Genomic DNA, 18959 nt, shown 5'->3' with positions numbered 1-18959 from the left:
ATTTAATGTCTCGTAGCTAAGTTATTATTATGCTTATTTAAAACGAAGTAATCATGATGTTGGGCTAATTACTAAAATTGGGTAATTGGGCTTTGTACCATAATTGGGGTTTGGACAAAAGAACAACACTTGTGGAAATTAGACTATGGGCTATTAATGGGCTTTATATTTGTTTAACTAAATGATAGTTTGTTAATGTTAATATAAAGATTTACAATTAGGCGTCCCTATAAATTACCATATACACTCGATCGGACACGATGGGCGGGGTATTTATATGTACGAATAATCGTTCATTTAACCGGACACGGGAATGGATTAATAGTCACTAGAATAATTAAAACAGGGGTGAAATTATGTACAAGGACACTTGGTATAATTGATAACAAAATATTAAAACCTTGGGTTACACTCAGTCGACATCCTGGTGTAATTATTAAACAAAGTATTAAAATCTTGTTATAGTTTAAGTCCCCAATTAGTTGGAATATTTAACTTTGGGTATAAGAATAATTTGACGAGGACACTCGCACTTTATATTTATGACTGATGGACTGTTATGGACAAAAACCAGACAGACATATTAAATAATCCAGGACAAAGGACAATTAACCCATGGGCATAAAACTAAAATCAACACGTCAAACATCATGATTACGGAAGTTTAAATAAGCATAATTCTTTTATTTCATATTTAATTTCCTTTATTTTATATTTAATTGCACTTCTAATTATCGCATTTTTATTGTTATTGTATTTAATTGCACTTTTAATTATCGTACTTTTTAATTATCGCAAGTTTATTTTATCGCACTTTTATTATTCGCAATTTCATTATCGTTATTTACTTTACGCTTTAATTTAAGTCTTGTATTTATATTTATTATTTTACATTTGGTTTTAACTGCGACTAAAGTTTTAAAATCGACAAACCGGTCATTAAATGGTAAAAACACCCCTTTATAATAATAATATTACTTATATATATATATTTGTATTTTTATAAAAGTAAACTAATATAGCGTTAAGCTTTGTTTAAAGATTTCCCTGTGGAACGAACCGGACTTACTAAAAACTACACTACTTTACGATTAGGTACACTGCCTATAAGTGTTGTAGCAAGGTTTAAGTATATCCATTCTATAAATAAATAAATATCTTGTGTAAAATTGAATCGTATTTAATAGTATTTTCTGTAAAAATATAAGCTATTTTATATACTACTCTGCTAAAACATCAGTAGCGTACTTAACTTTGTCCACTTCAGTACACTTACTTATGGCAAACTCCGATTCGACTTTCTCGATCCACCATTTCAATCCAATTAGTCCTTCGGTTCCATCAAATTCCAAAGGTTTGCAGGCAATGAATTCTTTGTAGGAGCATCCTACATGATTTCTTGCGCCGTTAGCTGCATTGCTAGATTCAGAGTTATTGTTGGTATGTAGCGCAGCCTGTACTGTGGCTATGTTTGCAGCAAGAAAGGTACGAAATTTCTCTTCGCTCATATTCATGGTGTGTCGAGTAGTCGGTGCCATTTCCTTCAAAATAGCCAACTGAATCGAGTTAATCATACAGAATATTAAGAGTAGTCAATAGTATTTCGTAGCATAATATGAACTCATTTATAAAAGCTTTTTCTTCATATTAGCGTTTTATAAGTTTAAATTCGGGTACTACCTACCCGTTAAGTTCATACTTAGTAGCTAATATACAATTCAACTACTACAATACCATATGAAAAATTGATTATAATAATATATCACATACAAATATTCTTCAAACTTACAACATCGCTATATTACATATAACATGAAATATAGTACACTTTGATACAGGACAGTTTTGAAGATAAATCTAGTTAATACACAAGTTGTTCAGCAAAGAAAATAAAGACACGTAATTCATAAGTCCAGAAATAAGTCATGCATTCTGGTTTTACTAAGACGACTTCCCATCCTTGGTCTTGTGGAAAATAACCGTTATGACCATTGGCTAGGCAGCATGTTGTAATGTCGTCAAAAGGACGAGGGTTTCGTAATGTCCAACAGCCCCGTAATATTCTAAAAACCTTTTTTCTCACCCCAACTACTGAATCCGTCACTTGTGGGAAGATTTTATTTAAAAGTTGCAATCCGATGTTCTTTTTCTCACTCTGGTAAGAAGCGAACATCACTAACCCGTAAGCATAACATGCTTTTTTATGTTGCATGTTAGAAGCTCTTTCTAATTCACGAAATCCTATGTTGGGATATGTTGAGTCAAAATAGGTTCTTAACCCGTAGCGTAAAATTGCATTTGGGTTCCCCGCATTTAATGCTTTAAAGAAAACACGGCGTAACTTACGGTCTCCCCAATGTGATATACCCCACCTATCAAAGGAAAGCCTTTTATAAACTAAGGCATTTCTGAAAAGTCTTTCAAATGTTTAACAAGTTAATTTTGTCATAATTAATTGTGCTGATGAATTCTGACCTACTCTAGACAAGATTTCCTCAATCATATCCTCTGGTAGATCTTCTAAAATATTCGGTTGTCTACCCTTAACGTCCATTTTGTTTTTATACTGTAAAATAGACAAGGATTAGATTTGTAAAAGATAATTAACAAACAATACAAGCAATTTTTACATAGAACATAAAAGTACAAGCACACTACAATACATATAAAACACAACATGATTACAACCCTCTAATCTGAATCACTGGTTTCTTCTTCTTCGGACTTGGTTCGTTTTCCTAATTTTCTAGGAATATATGGTGTTCCTCTAATACAAGCCGTCGTTTTCCACAATGGTTTAGAAAAACCTGGTGGTTTAGAGGTTCCCGGGTCATTGTTACATTTTAAGAAATATGGATGTTGCCGATACATATAAAGTTCATCGGGGTTGGAATCGGGTTTCTCTATTTTTATACCTTTTCCCTTATTATTTTCTTTCGCTTTATTAAATTGGGTCGAGGTAATTTCTATAACACTATCGGAATCCTCATCGGGATCCGATTCATCGGAAAATTGGTAATCTTCCCAATATTTTGCTTCCTCGGCGGAAACATCATTGACCATTATTAACTTTGGTCCGTTGGTTGAGGATTTTCTTTTATTTAATCGATTTACTATAGGTATCAATATTTCTTCCTCCGGAACCTCTTCTTCTTCCGGTTCCTCCTCTTCCGGTTTCTCTTCTTCCGGTTCCTCCTCTTCCGGTTCCTCCTCTTCCGGTTCCTCCTCTTCCGGTTCCTCCTCTTCCGGTTCCTCCTCTTCCGGTTCCTCCTCTTCCGGTTCCTCTTCTTCCGGTTCCTCTTCTGGAATTTGTGAATCTTTCCAAAATATATTCGACTCTTCATTATTATTAGGTGAATCGATGGGATTTGTACTAGTGGTAGACATCTATCACACAATATCAAACACATTAAGAGGTTAATATATCACATAATATTTACATGTTAATAATATATAGTTTCCAACAAAAGTGTTAAGCAATCGTTTTTAAAGAAAACATGGTCGAAGTCCAGACTCACTAATGTATCCTAACAAACTCGATAAGACACACTAATGCAAATTTCTGGTTCTCTAAGACCAACGCTCTGATACCAACTGAAATGTTCCGTTCATATTGATTATAAACGTTCCATATTAATTGATTTCGTCGCGAGGTTTTGACCTCTATATGAGACGTTTTTCAAAGACTGCATTCATTTTTAAAACAACCATAACCTTTATTTTATCTATAAAGGTTTAAAAGCATTACGTAGATTATCAAATAATGATAATCTAAAATATACCGTTTACACACGACCATTACATAATGATTTACAATAAGAATATATTACATCAAAAATAAGTTTCTTGAATGCAGTTTTTACATAATATCATACAAGCATGGACTCCAGATCTTGTCCTTATTTTAGTATGCAACAGCGAAAGCTCTTAATAATCACCTGAGAATAAACATGCTTAAAAGGTCAACAAAAATGTTGGTGAGTTATAGGTTTAACCTATATATTATCAAATCATAATAATAGACCACAAGATTTCATATTTCAATATACATCCCATACATAGAGATAAAAATCATTCATATGGTGAACATCTGGTAACCGACATTAACAAGATGCATATAAGAATATCCCCTGTCATTCCGGGAAATCCTTCGGACATGATAAAAACGAATTCGAAGTACTAAAGCATCCGGTACTTTGGATGGGGTTCGTTAGGCCCAATAGATCTATCTTTAGGATTCGCGTCAATTAGTAGATCGGTTTACTAATTCTTAGGCTACCAAGAAAAAGGGGCATATTAGGCTTCGATCATTCACCCATATAATGTAGTTTCATTTACTTGTGTCTATTTCGTAAAACATTTATAAAACAGCATGTATTCTCATCCCAAAATATTAGATTTTAAAAGTGGGACTATAACTCACTTTCACAGATTTTTCTTCGTCGGGAGTAAGACTTGGCCACTGGTCGATTCACGAACCTATAACAAATATATAAATATATATATCAAAGTATTTTCAAATAATATTTACAACATTTTTAATATATTTTGATGTTTTAAGTTTATTAAGTCAGTTGTCCTCGTTAGTAACCTACAACTATTTGTTCATAGTTAGATGTACAGAAATAAATTGATATATATTATCTTGAATCAATCCACGACCCAGTGTATACACGTCTCAGGCTAGATCACAACTCAAAGTATATATATATATTTTTGGAATCAACCTCAACCCTGTATAGCTAACTCAAACATTACTGCATATAGAGTGTCTATGGTTGTTCCAAATAATATATATACATGGGTCGATATGATATGTCAAAACATTTGCATACGTGTCTATGGTATCCCAAGATTACATAATATATTAGAATACATGTATAATACAATATAAGTTAGCTAAGATATGATTTGTATAGAATTGTTACAATATTTCCCGTAGCTACAACAATCAAAAAATATCCAATCTTGTTTTACCCATAACTTCTTCGTTTTAAATCCGTTTTGAGTGAATCAAATTGCTATGGTTTTATATTGAACTCTATTTTATGAATATAAACATAAAAAGTATAGGTTTATAGTCGGAAATATAAGTTACAAGTCCTTTTTGTAAGAGGTAGTCATTTCAGTCGAAAGAACGACGTCTTGATGACCATTTTGAAAAACATACTTCCACTTTGAGTTTAACCATGATTTTTGGATATAGTTTCATGTTCATAAGAAAAATCATTTTCCCAGAAGAGCAACTTTTAAATCAAAGTTTATCATAGTTTTTAATTATCAAACCCAAAACAGCCCGCGGTGTTACTACGACGTCGTATGTCCGGTTTTACGGTGTTTTTCGTGTTTCCAGGTTTTAAATCATTAAGTTAGCATATAATATAGATATAGAACATGTTTTTAGTTAATTTTAAAAATCAAGTTAGAAGGATTAACTTTTGTTTGCGAACAAGTTTAGAATTAACTAAACTATGTTCTAGTGATTTCAAGTTTAAACCTTCGAATAAGGTAGTTTCATATATATGAATCGAATGATGTTATGAACATCATTACTACCTCAGGTTTTGTGGATAAACCTACTGGAAATGAGAAAAATAGATCTAGCTTCAAAGGATCCTTGGATGGCTTGAAAGTTCTAGAAGCATAATCATGACACGAAAACAAGTTCAAGTAAGATTTCCACTCGAAATAAGATTGTTATAGTTATAGAAATTGAATCAAAGTTTGAATATGAGTATTACCTTGTATTAGAAAGATATATTAATATAAATAAGAAAGATTTCTTGAGGTTGAATGATCACTTTACAAGATTGGAAGTAAGCTAGCAAACTTGGAAGTATTCTTGATTTTATGAAACTAGAACTTATAGAATTTATGAAGAACACTTAGAACTTAAAGATAGAACTTGAGAGAGATCAATTAGATGAAGAAAATTGAAGAATGAAAGTGTTTGTAGGTGTTTTTGGTCATTGGTATATGGATTAGATATAAAGGATGTGTAATTTTGTTTACATGTAAATAAGTCATGAATGATTACTAATATTTTTGTAATTTTATGAGATATTTCATGCTATTTTCCAAATGATGGTTCCCACATGTGTTAGGTGACTCACATGGGCTGCTAAGAGCTGATCATTGGAGTGTATATACCAATAGTACATACATCTAAAAGCTGTGTATTGTACGAGTATGAATATGGGTGCATACGAGTAGAATTGTTGATGAAACTGAACGAGGATGTAATTGTAAGCATTTTTGTTAAGTAGAAGTATTTTGATAAATATCTTAAAGTCTTTCAAAAGTGTATGAATACATATTAAAACACTACATGTATATACATTTTAACTGAGTCGTTAAGTCATCGTTAGTCGTTACATGTAAATGTTGTTTTGAAACCTTTAGGTTAACGATCTTGTTAAATGTTGTTAACCCATTGTTTATTATATCTAAAGAGATGTTAAATTTTTACATTATCATGATATTATGATATATTAATATATCTTAGTATGATATATATACAGTTAAATGTTGTTACAACGATAATCGTTACATATATGTCTCGTTTCGAAATCATTAAGTTAGTAGTCTTGTTTTTACATATGTAGTTCATTGTTAATACACTTAATGACATGTTTACTTATCATTTATCATGATTAAACATAGTGTATCAATATCTTAATATGATTCACATGTATTTAGTAAGACGTTGTTATAACGATAATCGTTATATATATCGTTTCGAGTTTCTTAATTCAATAAACTCAATTTTTTGTATATAACTCATTGTTAAAATACCTAATGAGATACTTACTTATCATAATATCATGTTAACTATATATATGATCATATATATGTCATCATATAGTTTTTACAAGTTTTAACGTTCGTGAATCACTGGTCACTTTGGGTGGTCAATTGTCTATATGAAACATATTTCAATTAATCAAGTCTTAACAAGTTTGATTGCTTAACATGTTGGAAACACTTATTCATGTAAATAACAATTTCATTTAATATATATAAACATGGAAAAGTTCGGGTCACTACAATTATTATTATTATTATTATTATTATTATTATTATTATTATTATTATTATTATTATTATTATTATTATTATTATTATTATTATTATTATTATTATGATTGTTATAAAATCTTATTATTATTAGTATTATACATAAAATACTACGACGAGGTCATGAGCGAGCTATTTCAAAACGGGTTTTTATGAGCGGGATAGAACTAAGGAAATTATGGGTTATAGCTATGGAGGTTATGGGTAATGTTCATGGGTATGCTCGCGAGGTCAATCTAGTGTTTATCATCTCCGTTGCATTTACGTACCTTTCCTGCAATACTGAATCTCAACATTGATACGTGAGCACTCATAACTTAACTTTTATATATTAATAGTGTATCCCTGACTAGTGCTCGAGTATATAGGGTTATGCATGATTGTATTTTTGATATTGCCATTAGATAGGTTATGTTGAATCCTGAATTAGTTACATATGCGGTTGAGATAAGGTATAAGATATGCATGTCGTTGGAAAGCTAGCGAAAAATTAAGAACTTTTCATTTAGATATCGAATGGTTTCGATGAACGGATTAGAAGTTATAGTCAATTGAATTTTTGTATTATTATTAAAAATGATTATTATTATCATCGTTATTATCGTCGTTATAGTTTTTATCTAATTATTATTATTATTATTATCATTAAAATAGTTATTAGTATTATCGTTAAATATTATCATAGTATTTATTATTATTAGTATTATTGTAATTAAAACTAATATTAGAAACATCTAATTATTTTGATTACTATTATTATCATTATTATGAGCGCGATATAAAAGACGACTAAAAGCTATCAACAAATTGATTGGGAAATAATGAGTATGAGTATCATGATAAAATTAAAATATTGTAAGACATTAATTTAAGAGAAAAATATCGATTTTATTATTTTTATCATTTTTATTATTATTAAAAGTATTATTAATATTAAAATTATCATTTTACAAAAATTATCATTTTTTAATAGAAATATCATTGTTATTATAAGATATCATTATTATTATCATTTTAGTTCTATTATTAATAAAAATTATCATTTTATCATGATTAGTATCATTTTTAATAAATATAAATATTTTTATTTTTATTAGTAGAATAATAATAATTATTATTACAAAATAATACAACTTTTATTTATTATTGTTATTATCAATATTATTTTATCAAATAAATATGTGATACAAAAATATTTTACTACACGTAATATAATTACATTAATAATACCTATCATTATATTTTTATGATATTAAAATGAACTTTATAAATGTTATTACTTAAGATATATAAAAGTATATTTTTATAAATTTTAAATATAAAATTTTATTTATTAATAAATAAATTATATTATTACTCTAATAAAATCTGTTAAAATATTTAAATATATAAAATAACTATATTTTAAACTATATAATAATCAAGTATAAATTTTGGTAGTCATTTTGGTCAAGAAGACTTTCGTTGACTTTTGCATATTAGCCTCGAGCATTAAGATTGTGGTACTCTATGACCTAACTTAAATTATTAGACAGTTATTGACCAACATATAAATATATATAATTAATATATGTTCGTGAATTCGAGGCTAACCTTGCACTTGTTCAATGACGTCATATGCATTTTTTCTACGAAATACAGTATTGTGAGTTTCATTACTCCCTTTTTAAATGCTTTTGCAATATATATTTTTGGGACTGAGAATACATGCGCTGCTTTTATAAATGTTTTACGAAATAGACACAAGTAATCGAAACTACATTCTATGTCGGATTATCGAATTGAATATGCCCCTTTTTAGCTTGGTAGCCTAAGAATTGGTGTTTATTATAATTGCCACCAATTGACGCGAATCCTAAAGATAGATCTATGGACCTCGACACATCCCATTCGGGTTACGAATGCTTTAGTACTTCGATTATCATGTCCGATGAGAGTCCCAGAATGATGGGGATATTCTATATGCATCCTGTTAGTTCGGTTATCAAGCATTCACCATATGAATGATTTTTAATTCGCTGGTTACGCGTGTTATTTTGTACTCAGGTTACGTGTACAATTACATATCTGGAAATCTTGTGGTCTATTAAAATGATGAATATGATTGTTAATGATAAAATAATGAACTCACCAACCTTTTGGTTGACACTTGAAAGCATGTTTATTCTCAGGTATTAAGGAAATCTTCTGCTGTGCATTTGCTCATTTTAAAGATATTACTTTGAGTCATTCATGGCATATTTCAAAAGACGTTGTATTCGAGTCGTTGAGTTCAACAAGATCATTATTAAGTCATTGATAGTTTGATATAATATGAAATGGTATGCATGCTGGTTAACTTTCGATGTAATGAAAGTTTGTCTTTAAAAACGAATGCAATGTTTCTAAAATGTATCATTTAGAGGTCAAATACCTCGCAATGTAATCATATATTATTGAATTCGTCCTTATGGATTAGGACGGGTCGTTTCAGCAAAGTCTCGGATCCCAGAATAGTTCTCCACATAATTTCCATCTTGAATGATAATTTTGACAAAATCGGTTCTCAACTTGCTCATATAACCCCTCTACCCTCTTTTTATCACGCAAGATCGATGCTGTTATTGGAAGAAACAAGAAAACAAAAGCAATCTCTTCCGCTATCAACACCTACAGATGCTGCGTTAATCACCACCACCACGGTCCCTTCACCAACCAAATCTAATTTCTCTGGCAACGAATACTATCAGAGTAATACTCAAATGGGACAAGGTGGTAGCCGTGGTGGTTATCGGGGTGGAAACTCTAACACACGCGATCGTGGTCGCGACTATTATTAACAAACTCCACCACCATGGGTACAACAAACTTCTTGGAATGGGCAACACTCGCCTTGGGCCTATCCACCACCGTGGCTGTATCCAACAAATAATTGGGTTTGGCCCAATTATAATCAGGTCGGTTTATTGGGCCCACGCCTCACTCATGCCCATTCTCTCATATCTGATCTTTCCAGCAGCTATTATATTACGGATATCGAGAGTGCCATGCACACCATGACACTAAATTCACCCGAAGATACATGGTACATGGATACAGGAGCTACATCTCACATGGCGTCCGGTTCAGGTAAATTCATGTCTTATTTTCCTTTGGGTTCTAATAAACAGATAATTGTTGGCAATAGAATGACATTTCAATTATAGGTTTTGGTCACTCTTATCTTTCTAATCCTTCCCGCCCATTATTTCTGCGCAATATTTTGCATGCCCCTAAACTTATTAAAAACCTAATCTATGTACGTTGTTTATCAACTGACAATAACATCTCACTTGAATTTAGTCCGTTTGGTTTTACTGTGAAGGAAATTCTGAAGGGCGTCCCAGTTCTGAGATGTAATAGCACTTGCGACCTTTATCCCTTCAATACCTCAATATTGCGTCTACTCAAGAATTATCCTTCTACTTTTGTTGCTTTAACCTCGGACTTATGGCATCATTGACTTGGCCATCCGGACAATAATGTATTACATTCACTTAGAAATAATAGTTGTATTCGTTGTAATAAGACGTTGCATTCTTCCTTTTGTCAAACATGTGTTTTTGGAAATCAAATTAAGCTGCCATTTATTTCTTCTCGTTCATCTACTTGCTTACCTTTTGATATCATATGTAGTGATTTATGGACTTCTCCAGTATTAAGTACTTCGGGACGTCGTTACACGTCTTATTTTTAGATAATTACTCTAGTTACCTATGGACTTTTCCTCTTGAAAACAAATATGATGTTTATTCTACATTTCTTGCTTTTAATAAATATATGAAACTCAATGCAGAACACAAATCAAAACCTTTCAATGCGATAATGGCTCTGAATACGAAAATAAATCTTTTTTTCAATGTGCACAAAATGGTATGGATTTTCGTTTTTCTTGTCCTCACATATCCTCTCATATAGGAAAGTCCGAACGAATAATAGGAGCTATAAATAATATTATTCGCACAATACTCTCATGCCTCATTACCACCTTCTTTTTGACACCATGCTCTTCAAATGACAACTTACATTCTTAATATTTTTCCAAGTCGTTTACTATCCTTCCCTACTCTAACTCAAATTCTTTACTCCCGTACTCCCACTTACGACCATCTCCGTATTTTTGGTTGCTTATGCTACCTCTTCTTTCATCTAGCACAAAAAAAAAATTTACAAAACCGCTCTACCCAATGGGTTTTTCTTAGATATCCACAAAATTACCGTGATTATAAACGCTACGACTTAAAAACGAAAAAGTTCTTCATCTCTCATCATATCGTTTTTTATGAATCTCAATTTCCTTTTGTTACAATCTCCAAATTGTCACCGAGATACTACAAATTTTTACATAATTCCATAAATCCCATATTCTTATCTTCTTCTGTTTTGGCCCATCAATCGCCAAACCCATCTCCTGGCCTAACATATTCAAACAGCCCACCAACCACTCCTATTAATACTCACCCTATAAGCCCAATAAATTCCCAATCCATGGAATAAACACACGGTTCAATTACTTACAGTTAAACATATTATTAAGTTGGTATTTAAGGCAGTGTGGTGGTTTGTGAGGATGAAGCTATCTTCAACAATGCCTTCGATCCTTCCCCCGGTTCAGTAAAATTTAAGGTTGAGGTCCTTTTTAAAGAGATGGCACCTTCTTACTTTCGTTTTGCTTAGTTAGAGTTGCGGGGTATTCCGACGATGTCCGTAACTGAAGAAAACGTCAAGAAAGTTGCAGGATGTTTCAGGGAGGTGGTGCGCATTGCTAAGTGTTGATTTGGCTTATGAAACTTTGGTTCATCATTTGTGTTTGTCAGATCCAAGGCTACGAAACACATCGATGGCACGGTTGAAGTCGAATTGAATGTGGCGGGTGATCGGGTCTCCACTATTTGGGTAAGTGAATTATGTGACCTTAATGTAATATGTAAACGGACTAGTGATGGCATTTGTATTGAATTTGTCCCTTTGATAAATCGTAATATTCGGATGGGTGTTGATTCGTCGAATGGTGAGGTAACTTATTCGGTGCCAGTTACCGAGGACAAACCCATGTTGGTTCCGTTTATCGTTCACTTAAAGACCATTCAAAGTTGAATAAACCTTTAAATGAAGTTGGGGGATCCGGTGGTGGGAATAACAATTTAGAAGTAGGTTTAGAAGTTAGAGAAGAAGTTGTAGTAGTACGTGGTGTTGAGAATTTTGAAGATGGAACAATTGCAATTTCTAAGAGTTATGTAGAAGAAGATGGTGTGTTTGTTGTGAAGGGTTATTGTCCAGATTCTGCGGCTTATTCAATTCGTTTTGATGAGATCGATAATGCCCTAGGTATTAAAGAATTTAGACCTAAGAGTAAAAAAAAGGCGAATTGCAAATGTTTTGAAACCAACTGCGTGTAACGGGTCGACTAGTGCACGTATTGATAATTTGGCTAAAGTTTCTTCAGGTAATAGCATGGGTAAAGTTTTGTATTTGTGCGGATGCGGCATGTAAAGGTATTTGTCGGGGTTGACATGTTCATTCGAGCAAATTTAGTAGAGACGGGGTGAAGATGTTTGATCCCAAATGTGGGGCCAAGACGAAAGATAATGTTAAGAAGAAGATAGTGACTGATAGTTCGTTTGTTTACGAGATAGTAGTGATGATGATGAAGTGGGGGTTGCGATCCAAAAAACCTTCAAAGATACTCAAGAAGACAGGTTTGTAAATGGTCTTATGTGGGTCGGGGTCGGGACTTGCGTTAGAAAAAAGGCGATTTTTTGACAAGTTTGATAAGGCGGTTTGAATCCCCTACCTGTGGGAACTTCCATCGGTGACGAGTTCGGACACGGCTCGACCTTTTCGTCTAGTTCAGGGCTATGCTCATGTTTAGTTAGCTTTAGGTCGGATTTCATTGTCGGAGTTAGTTTTATGCTTTCTAGCCATGTCAGTGTTTCTATTTATCTTGTTTTCCCTTTCTCCTCCCGAAATAAAGAATTGTTATAAAGTTTTCATTTTTCAGAAAAAAAGAAACTATAAATATAAATTGGAACGTTATTTTTTATAGTGAATATTAATGTTAATACTCCCCCTGTCTCATATCTATTGTCCACTATTCCTTTTATGGCTGTCCCAAATTAATTGTCCACTTTTTTTAATGAAAAAGAATAATGTGATAAATCTCTTTTGTGCTCATAATTTATACATGTAAGACAAAAAAGATGGTTAAAAAGTAAGGGGTAACACTGGAAAGTTAAAAGAAAAGTATATGTATCATGTACTTTTTCTTAAACTATATATTTTTTGTCCGGAGACAATAGATTTATGACGGAGGGAGTATATACTATAATCATATTATTCCATAATAAATCATGGGAACTGTCACCAGCAATTGAAACTGACTTGTAATAACAGGAAAAAATGGGAAAGAAGACATCATCAACTAAATCTTGGTAAATTTGTAAACTACTTCTTCTTCTTCTGGGGCTTTTAGATCTGTAACAAAGGTACTTCCTTTCTAACATCTTTACATTATTAATGTTTCCTTTTTATTAAATCTTGTTCGATTTAAACCACAAAATCGGATTGGGGGAAATCGGGAATTAAATTTTTTTAGGGGTTTGAGTTCAGATGGTTACAAATTATAAGTTTAATTTGATTTGTAACCAACTGAACTCAAATCAACAATATTATAGCTTGTTGTGGTGTGTATCTGAATCTATTTGTGCCTGATATAATGTTGCTTAAAACTTAAATACTTGTAGGGGGCGTTTGGTTCAAGGATTTCAATTCCCAGGATTTGAAATCCCATGGGATTTGAAATCCCACAGGATTTGAAATCCTGGGATTTGAAATCCTATCTTCTGTTTGGTTCGAGGTTTTCAAATCTCAAAATTTGTAATGCGAACCCGAACGTGAACGCGGTCGGAAAACAAAAACTCGAAATCGAAACATGAATCCAAAACGAGAATGCGACCGTGATACGCAACCCGAAACCGAAATGCGAACCCGAAATCGATATGCGAACCCGAAATGGACAATGAAACGCGAACCCGAAACGCGTACCCGAAATGCGAGCCCGAAACGCGATCCCGGGAATCGCAACCCTTGTTTGCAAGTTTTCCATAGCTTATAGATTTTAGGTAATATTATATTATGGTAATGTAGCTACAAATGTAATATGTAGTGATCCATTTTGCTGAAATTTTTATTTTTGGCCAATTTTATAACATGGATACATGTTACACCGTATATAATACTGTAAGCATTATTTAGCTTTATTAGTAGCAATGTTCACACATGGCTGAGCAATATAATGAATGCAGATCTGGTAATGGACTTAGACAAGGAACCTAAGGCAATGATGGTTGAGCATAGTGTTCCGAATTGCATGCAGATTGATCCAACTAAAGCTCGCTTTCCATGCTGCATCGTGTGGACCCCCCTCCCCGTTATTTCATGGCTCCTTCCTTTTGTTGGTCATGTTGGTATAGGCCGTGAGGATGGAGTTATTGTGGATTTTGCAGGACCTAACTTCGTTTCTGTAGATAACTTTGCATTTGGGCCCAGATAAACAAAGAAAAGGTATAGTTTGGGTTATCCTGTTTGGTGGTCTGTGTCCGGTTGAAACGGGTCATTTGGGTACGGGTCAAAGTAGGCCGAGTTGGGTTGGGTTGGTTTGCCCCCTTTAAAAATATCTAAAACTTTATTTAAAAAATGGATAATATACCCTTATGGATTATTAACACATTTCTACTCATGTCAAAGGTTAATAGGGTAATCATTCACATTATTCAATCAAACTGGTTATTGTTATTCAGAACCTTTGAATCATTCAGATTATGAACCATTCAGCGTTTAATCATTCAGTTTTATCAAACGCACCCTTAATTTGCTAATAGTCTTGGACTAATGTCTATCTCACTCGACTTGTGTATCTTAATTTGTTCAATAATCGTACATACACAGTACTCCAACACAAAGCATCCTTCAACCACGTTTAGAACCGAAGAAGAATATAGGCTAGTAGAAGCAGGAAAAAGTGAGTACACGTGGGACGATGCGTTAAAAAAGACGACACAAGAATACCAAGAACAAACTTATAGCGTCTTAACTTGCAATTGTCACTCATTTGTGGCTAACCATCTTAACCGGTTCGAGACCTTAGCCAGTGGGTGGAACGTGGTTAATGTTGCAGCTTTGATTATGTTCAAAGGGGAGTGGGTTGATACACCATCGATGGTTCGGTCTTATCTATCATTTATTGTTGTGTTCATCGGTGTTACATTTGGAGGTGCTAATTTTCTAGGTTTTCTGGCGTTTGTTACGTTCTTTCTCTTTGGATGGTATCTTTGCGGAACGTACTATTTCAAACATATCATACAACTCTAGTGACTAATTAGATTGTATGTAGAACGTGGTTTAAATTTTTGATTCGTTCGTACACGATACAATTATTTTATTCTGTTTATAAGTCTGATTTTCTGTATGTTGTAATATGTTCCCAGATGTATGTGGATTGTTCCTTATCTTTTGGTTCACCTTGTTGTTTATAAAATTGGCTATTTAAATCTTTTATTATGTTGGATTATTAGAAACTAATCGGAATCTTTTATCATCTTGTGCAAATCTGGTGAAGTATGTAGTTTTTGGAATTTTTGGGAAGTTACACGTTTTTTGTTCATAAATCTTAGCATCTAGTTTTTATATATATACAATGCTGTTAGACAACTCCAACATGTTTTTGCAACTGGTAATTATATAAATTCAGTTACAATTTTTCAAGCCTGTTTGAGCTCATTCGTGTCTAACTTTAACCAGTCCAAGCTCAAGTACAAAATTAGAACCCTGAGACATACAAGTTCAGCTTGAGATTACAACAGCTAAACCAAATTAGCATCTAGTTTTTATAGCTACGAGTGATATTAGTTTTTTTTTTTTCCTTTGTCGAACGACTGAATTTTTATTAAAAAAATTACAAATTACAAAAGTTTACAAGGAAACAAATAATACAACGATATTGAATCCATTGATTCCAATTGCAACTCTTCTTCTAGAATGTAGCATAAATCCAATTAAAGCTTGACACCACAATACTCTCAATCACATGGCATTTCCTAAAGCTTTTATCCTTATAAATAGTACAGTTGCGTAATCTCCAAATGCTCCAAAGAGTTGCGAAAATGATGGTTAAAACAATGAGACGCTCATAATGTAAAATCGGAACTCCATCAATCCATGCCCACATAGAAGCCATAGACGACTAGGAAGGAAATGTCACATTTGCCCATTGTACAAATTTTGCCCATATTTGTTGACTTGTAATACAATGCAGAAATAGGTGATCATCATCTTCAATTTGAGCGTCACACAACGAACATCCAAAATCGACAATCCCGATGCCACGCGCCATTAAATATACCTTCGTAGCGAGACGAGAGAGTTTCAAGCGCCAAATAAAAAAAATTTATTTTGATAGGGACTTGTTTGCACCAAGAAGTGGCAATGTCAAAAGAAGCATAATCAATTTGATCTATTAACTTAAGGGCTTTGGCAACCGAGAAGCGATCACTGTCCCACTGCCATTTATCTGAATCATTCGTGAATGAAACAGCGGTGAGGATTGAAAGCAGCGCTTGTAAATTCTTAACTTCTATCCCATATCTCGGCTCTCTCCTCCAAAAAAAGACCCATGAGTTATTAACGAATCTGGAAGCAACAGTACATTGATTATTTACATCAAGTGCCAGGAGCCGAGGGAATTGGGAAGCTAACGGGACACCATTAGCCCACGGATCAAACCAAAATTTAGCATTGTGACCATCTCCAATTCTCATGCTGAGTAACAAAGGATTAACCGAGTAACTAGAATGAATCAAATTGATGGTTTTAATGATAGCTGCCCACGTACCACTAGCATTTATAACACACGGAAAAGTGGGATTGAGTATTTGTGGGATAGTGGGATTGAGTATTTGTTGTTGTATAGCTACAAGTAATATACATGTCATTTTATATGACCTTCGAGCTTTTGATATGATGCACTCAATCGTTTTGTGACGCCGTTAAGATTTTAATACAATGCGCTTAAAAGCGTGAGATAACGATATAAAAAGCACGATAAACATGAGCGGATCCAGAATTTGACGATAGAGGATGCTTACTCGACAACTAAAAGAGACAAACAAAATAAAACTAAAAGAGACCAACTTCCCATGTCTAACATATTTTATTTGTTTAATACATATATAGTAATATAGATAACTAATTTACGAACATTTAGTAACTATTAAACAATAAAAAATGTTATTATAAAATTTGCAGTACGAAATCTGATATGGCACATGTAAATAATTGATAAGTAAACTTGTACAATATGCTTCTGTTAATATTACTTCGTATTTAAATTTGGAAGACTGCTAACCCAAACAATTGAGTTAGATGAATAATTGAATGAGACTTAGTACAAATCGGTTTGTAATTTTGATCAAAATATTTTCTCGTTCAAGCTCGAGTTTAGATATCATTGAATTCCATGAGTTTGTAATTCTCAATCTTTAAGGTCAATATCTAGGATTGAGTAATATCAGTCTTAAAAGCTGATTTTTGATCTTTTAAGGAGATTATCCTTTCTGGGGATCTGATTAATTAGTCTTATCCAGCTAATTTGCACGGCGTCCTTCCCATTTTACAAGACAGATCCTCTCATGGTTAGGATAAGTCTGACCACTTGGCGACCCTGTTTGATGCCGAGGTCCGTGGATTTCCTGCTAATTTTAGTGATGACTTTTCTAGATTTTTCGTCAACCTACAGCTGGTCTGGACGACAACTTCATGACCTAAATCAAGAAGCGCGTTTCTTTTTCGGAAGACTTTACTTCCTTATAATGATGGAATTGATTCATCGTGTAGATCCATTTTTCTTTCAAATATTTTACAGTAAATCGGGTAAAACTGTTTAGTTTAGTCCAAGGCAAAAGTATCTTCAGTTATTTGTTACAGAAATATGTGACATATGTTTTAAAATAACTTGGTAAATTTTCTCACACTTGGCTTTTATTTTCTTTTATTTGCCTTTTTATTGTCCTCTATTCCATTTTAAATGAATTCTAACATTTTGGTTTGTTTCTCAATTTATGTCCTTTCCGAGGTAACAATAATTTCGGTGTTAACACCTAGTTTTATCGTTCATAAATATGTATAAACATGATTTTGAATTCATTTAATTGAAAATTTTGAAAAATTTTACTAGAATTGGGTAGTCAGTATATAAGACTAAGACTGTTCTTTATTATCAGAGAGCACTAGATTCTAATACAACTACTGCTTTACTAGTATTTTTAATGGTAACCAAGTGTTTTAAGTTAAAAATTATTTAAAATTCCGAAAGAATTTAACCTCTTCCCACACTTAAGATCTTGCAATGTCCTCATTTGCAAGAAATCAGTAACAATTTAAATTATTGAGGGTGATTAGCGTAGAAAAATGATTAAATTTTATCAAAGTTTCCAAACATATTGGCGTTTGTTTGCTGAATGATAAATGGTGCACATCATTTGTTCATTCCGTCTGTTGGTACATCACATTTGTTTTTCGTTTTGTCGTCAAAACTAGCTTTTGCTGAACTTAATGCCAGTCTTTGAAAATGCGTTGTTTTACCCTGTTTTGTACAATTGACAATATACATACAATACAAATATAAACATGCATGACAATTTGAAATGGGACTTAAAATCCCACTTTCAAATCCTAAATGTGAAATATTAGTACACAATAATAATAAAAATGATAAAAATTACATAAAAATATCCAATAACATAAGGTTAAACATGAATAAGTAAAAAGATAAAAACATAAAAATCATAAAAATAACTAATGGAACCAAA

General features: G+C 32.7%; 1 pseudogene; it reads left to right on the top strand.

Annotated features, from left to right (window-relative positions):
• Nucleotides 1-14392: 14392 nt before the first annotated feature.
• On the top strand, nt 14393-15465 carry LOC139892201 (protein RTE1-HOMOLOG-like; annotated as a pseudogene).
• The last annotated feature ends 3494 nt before the right edge of the window (nt 15466-18959 follow it).

Source organism: Rutidosis leptorrhynchoides, chromosome 2, assembly GCF_046630445.1.
Source record: "Rutidosis leptorrhynchoides isolate AG116_Rl617_1_P2 chromosome 2, CSIRO_AGI_Rlap_v1, whole genome shotgun sequence".
NCBI classification, from domain to species: Eukaryota; Viridiplantae; Streptophyta; class Magnoliopsida; order Asterales; family Asteraceae; genus Rutidosis; species Rutidosis leptorrhynchoides.
This window is presented reverse-complemented; position numbering and strand designations above follow the sequence as displayed.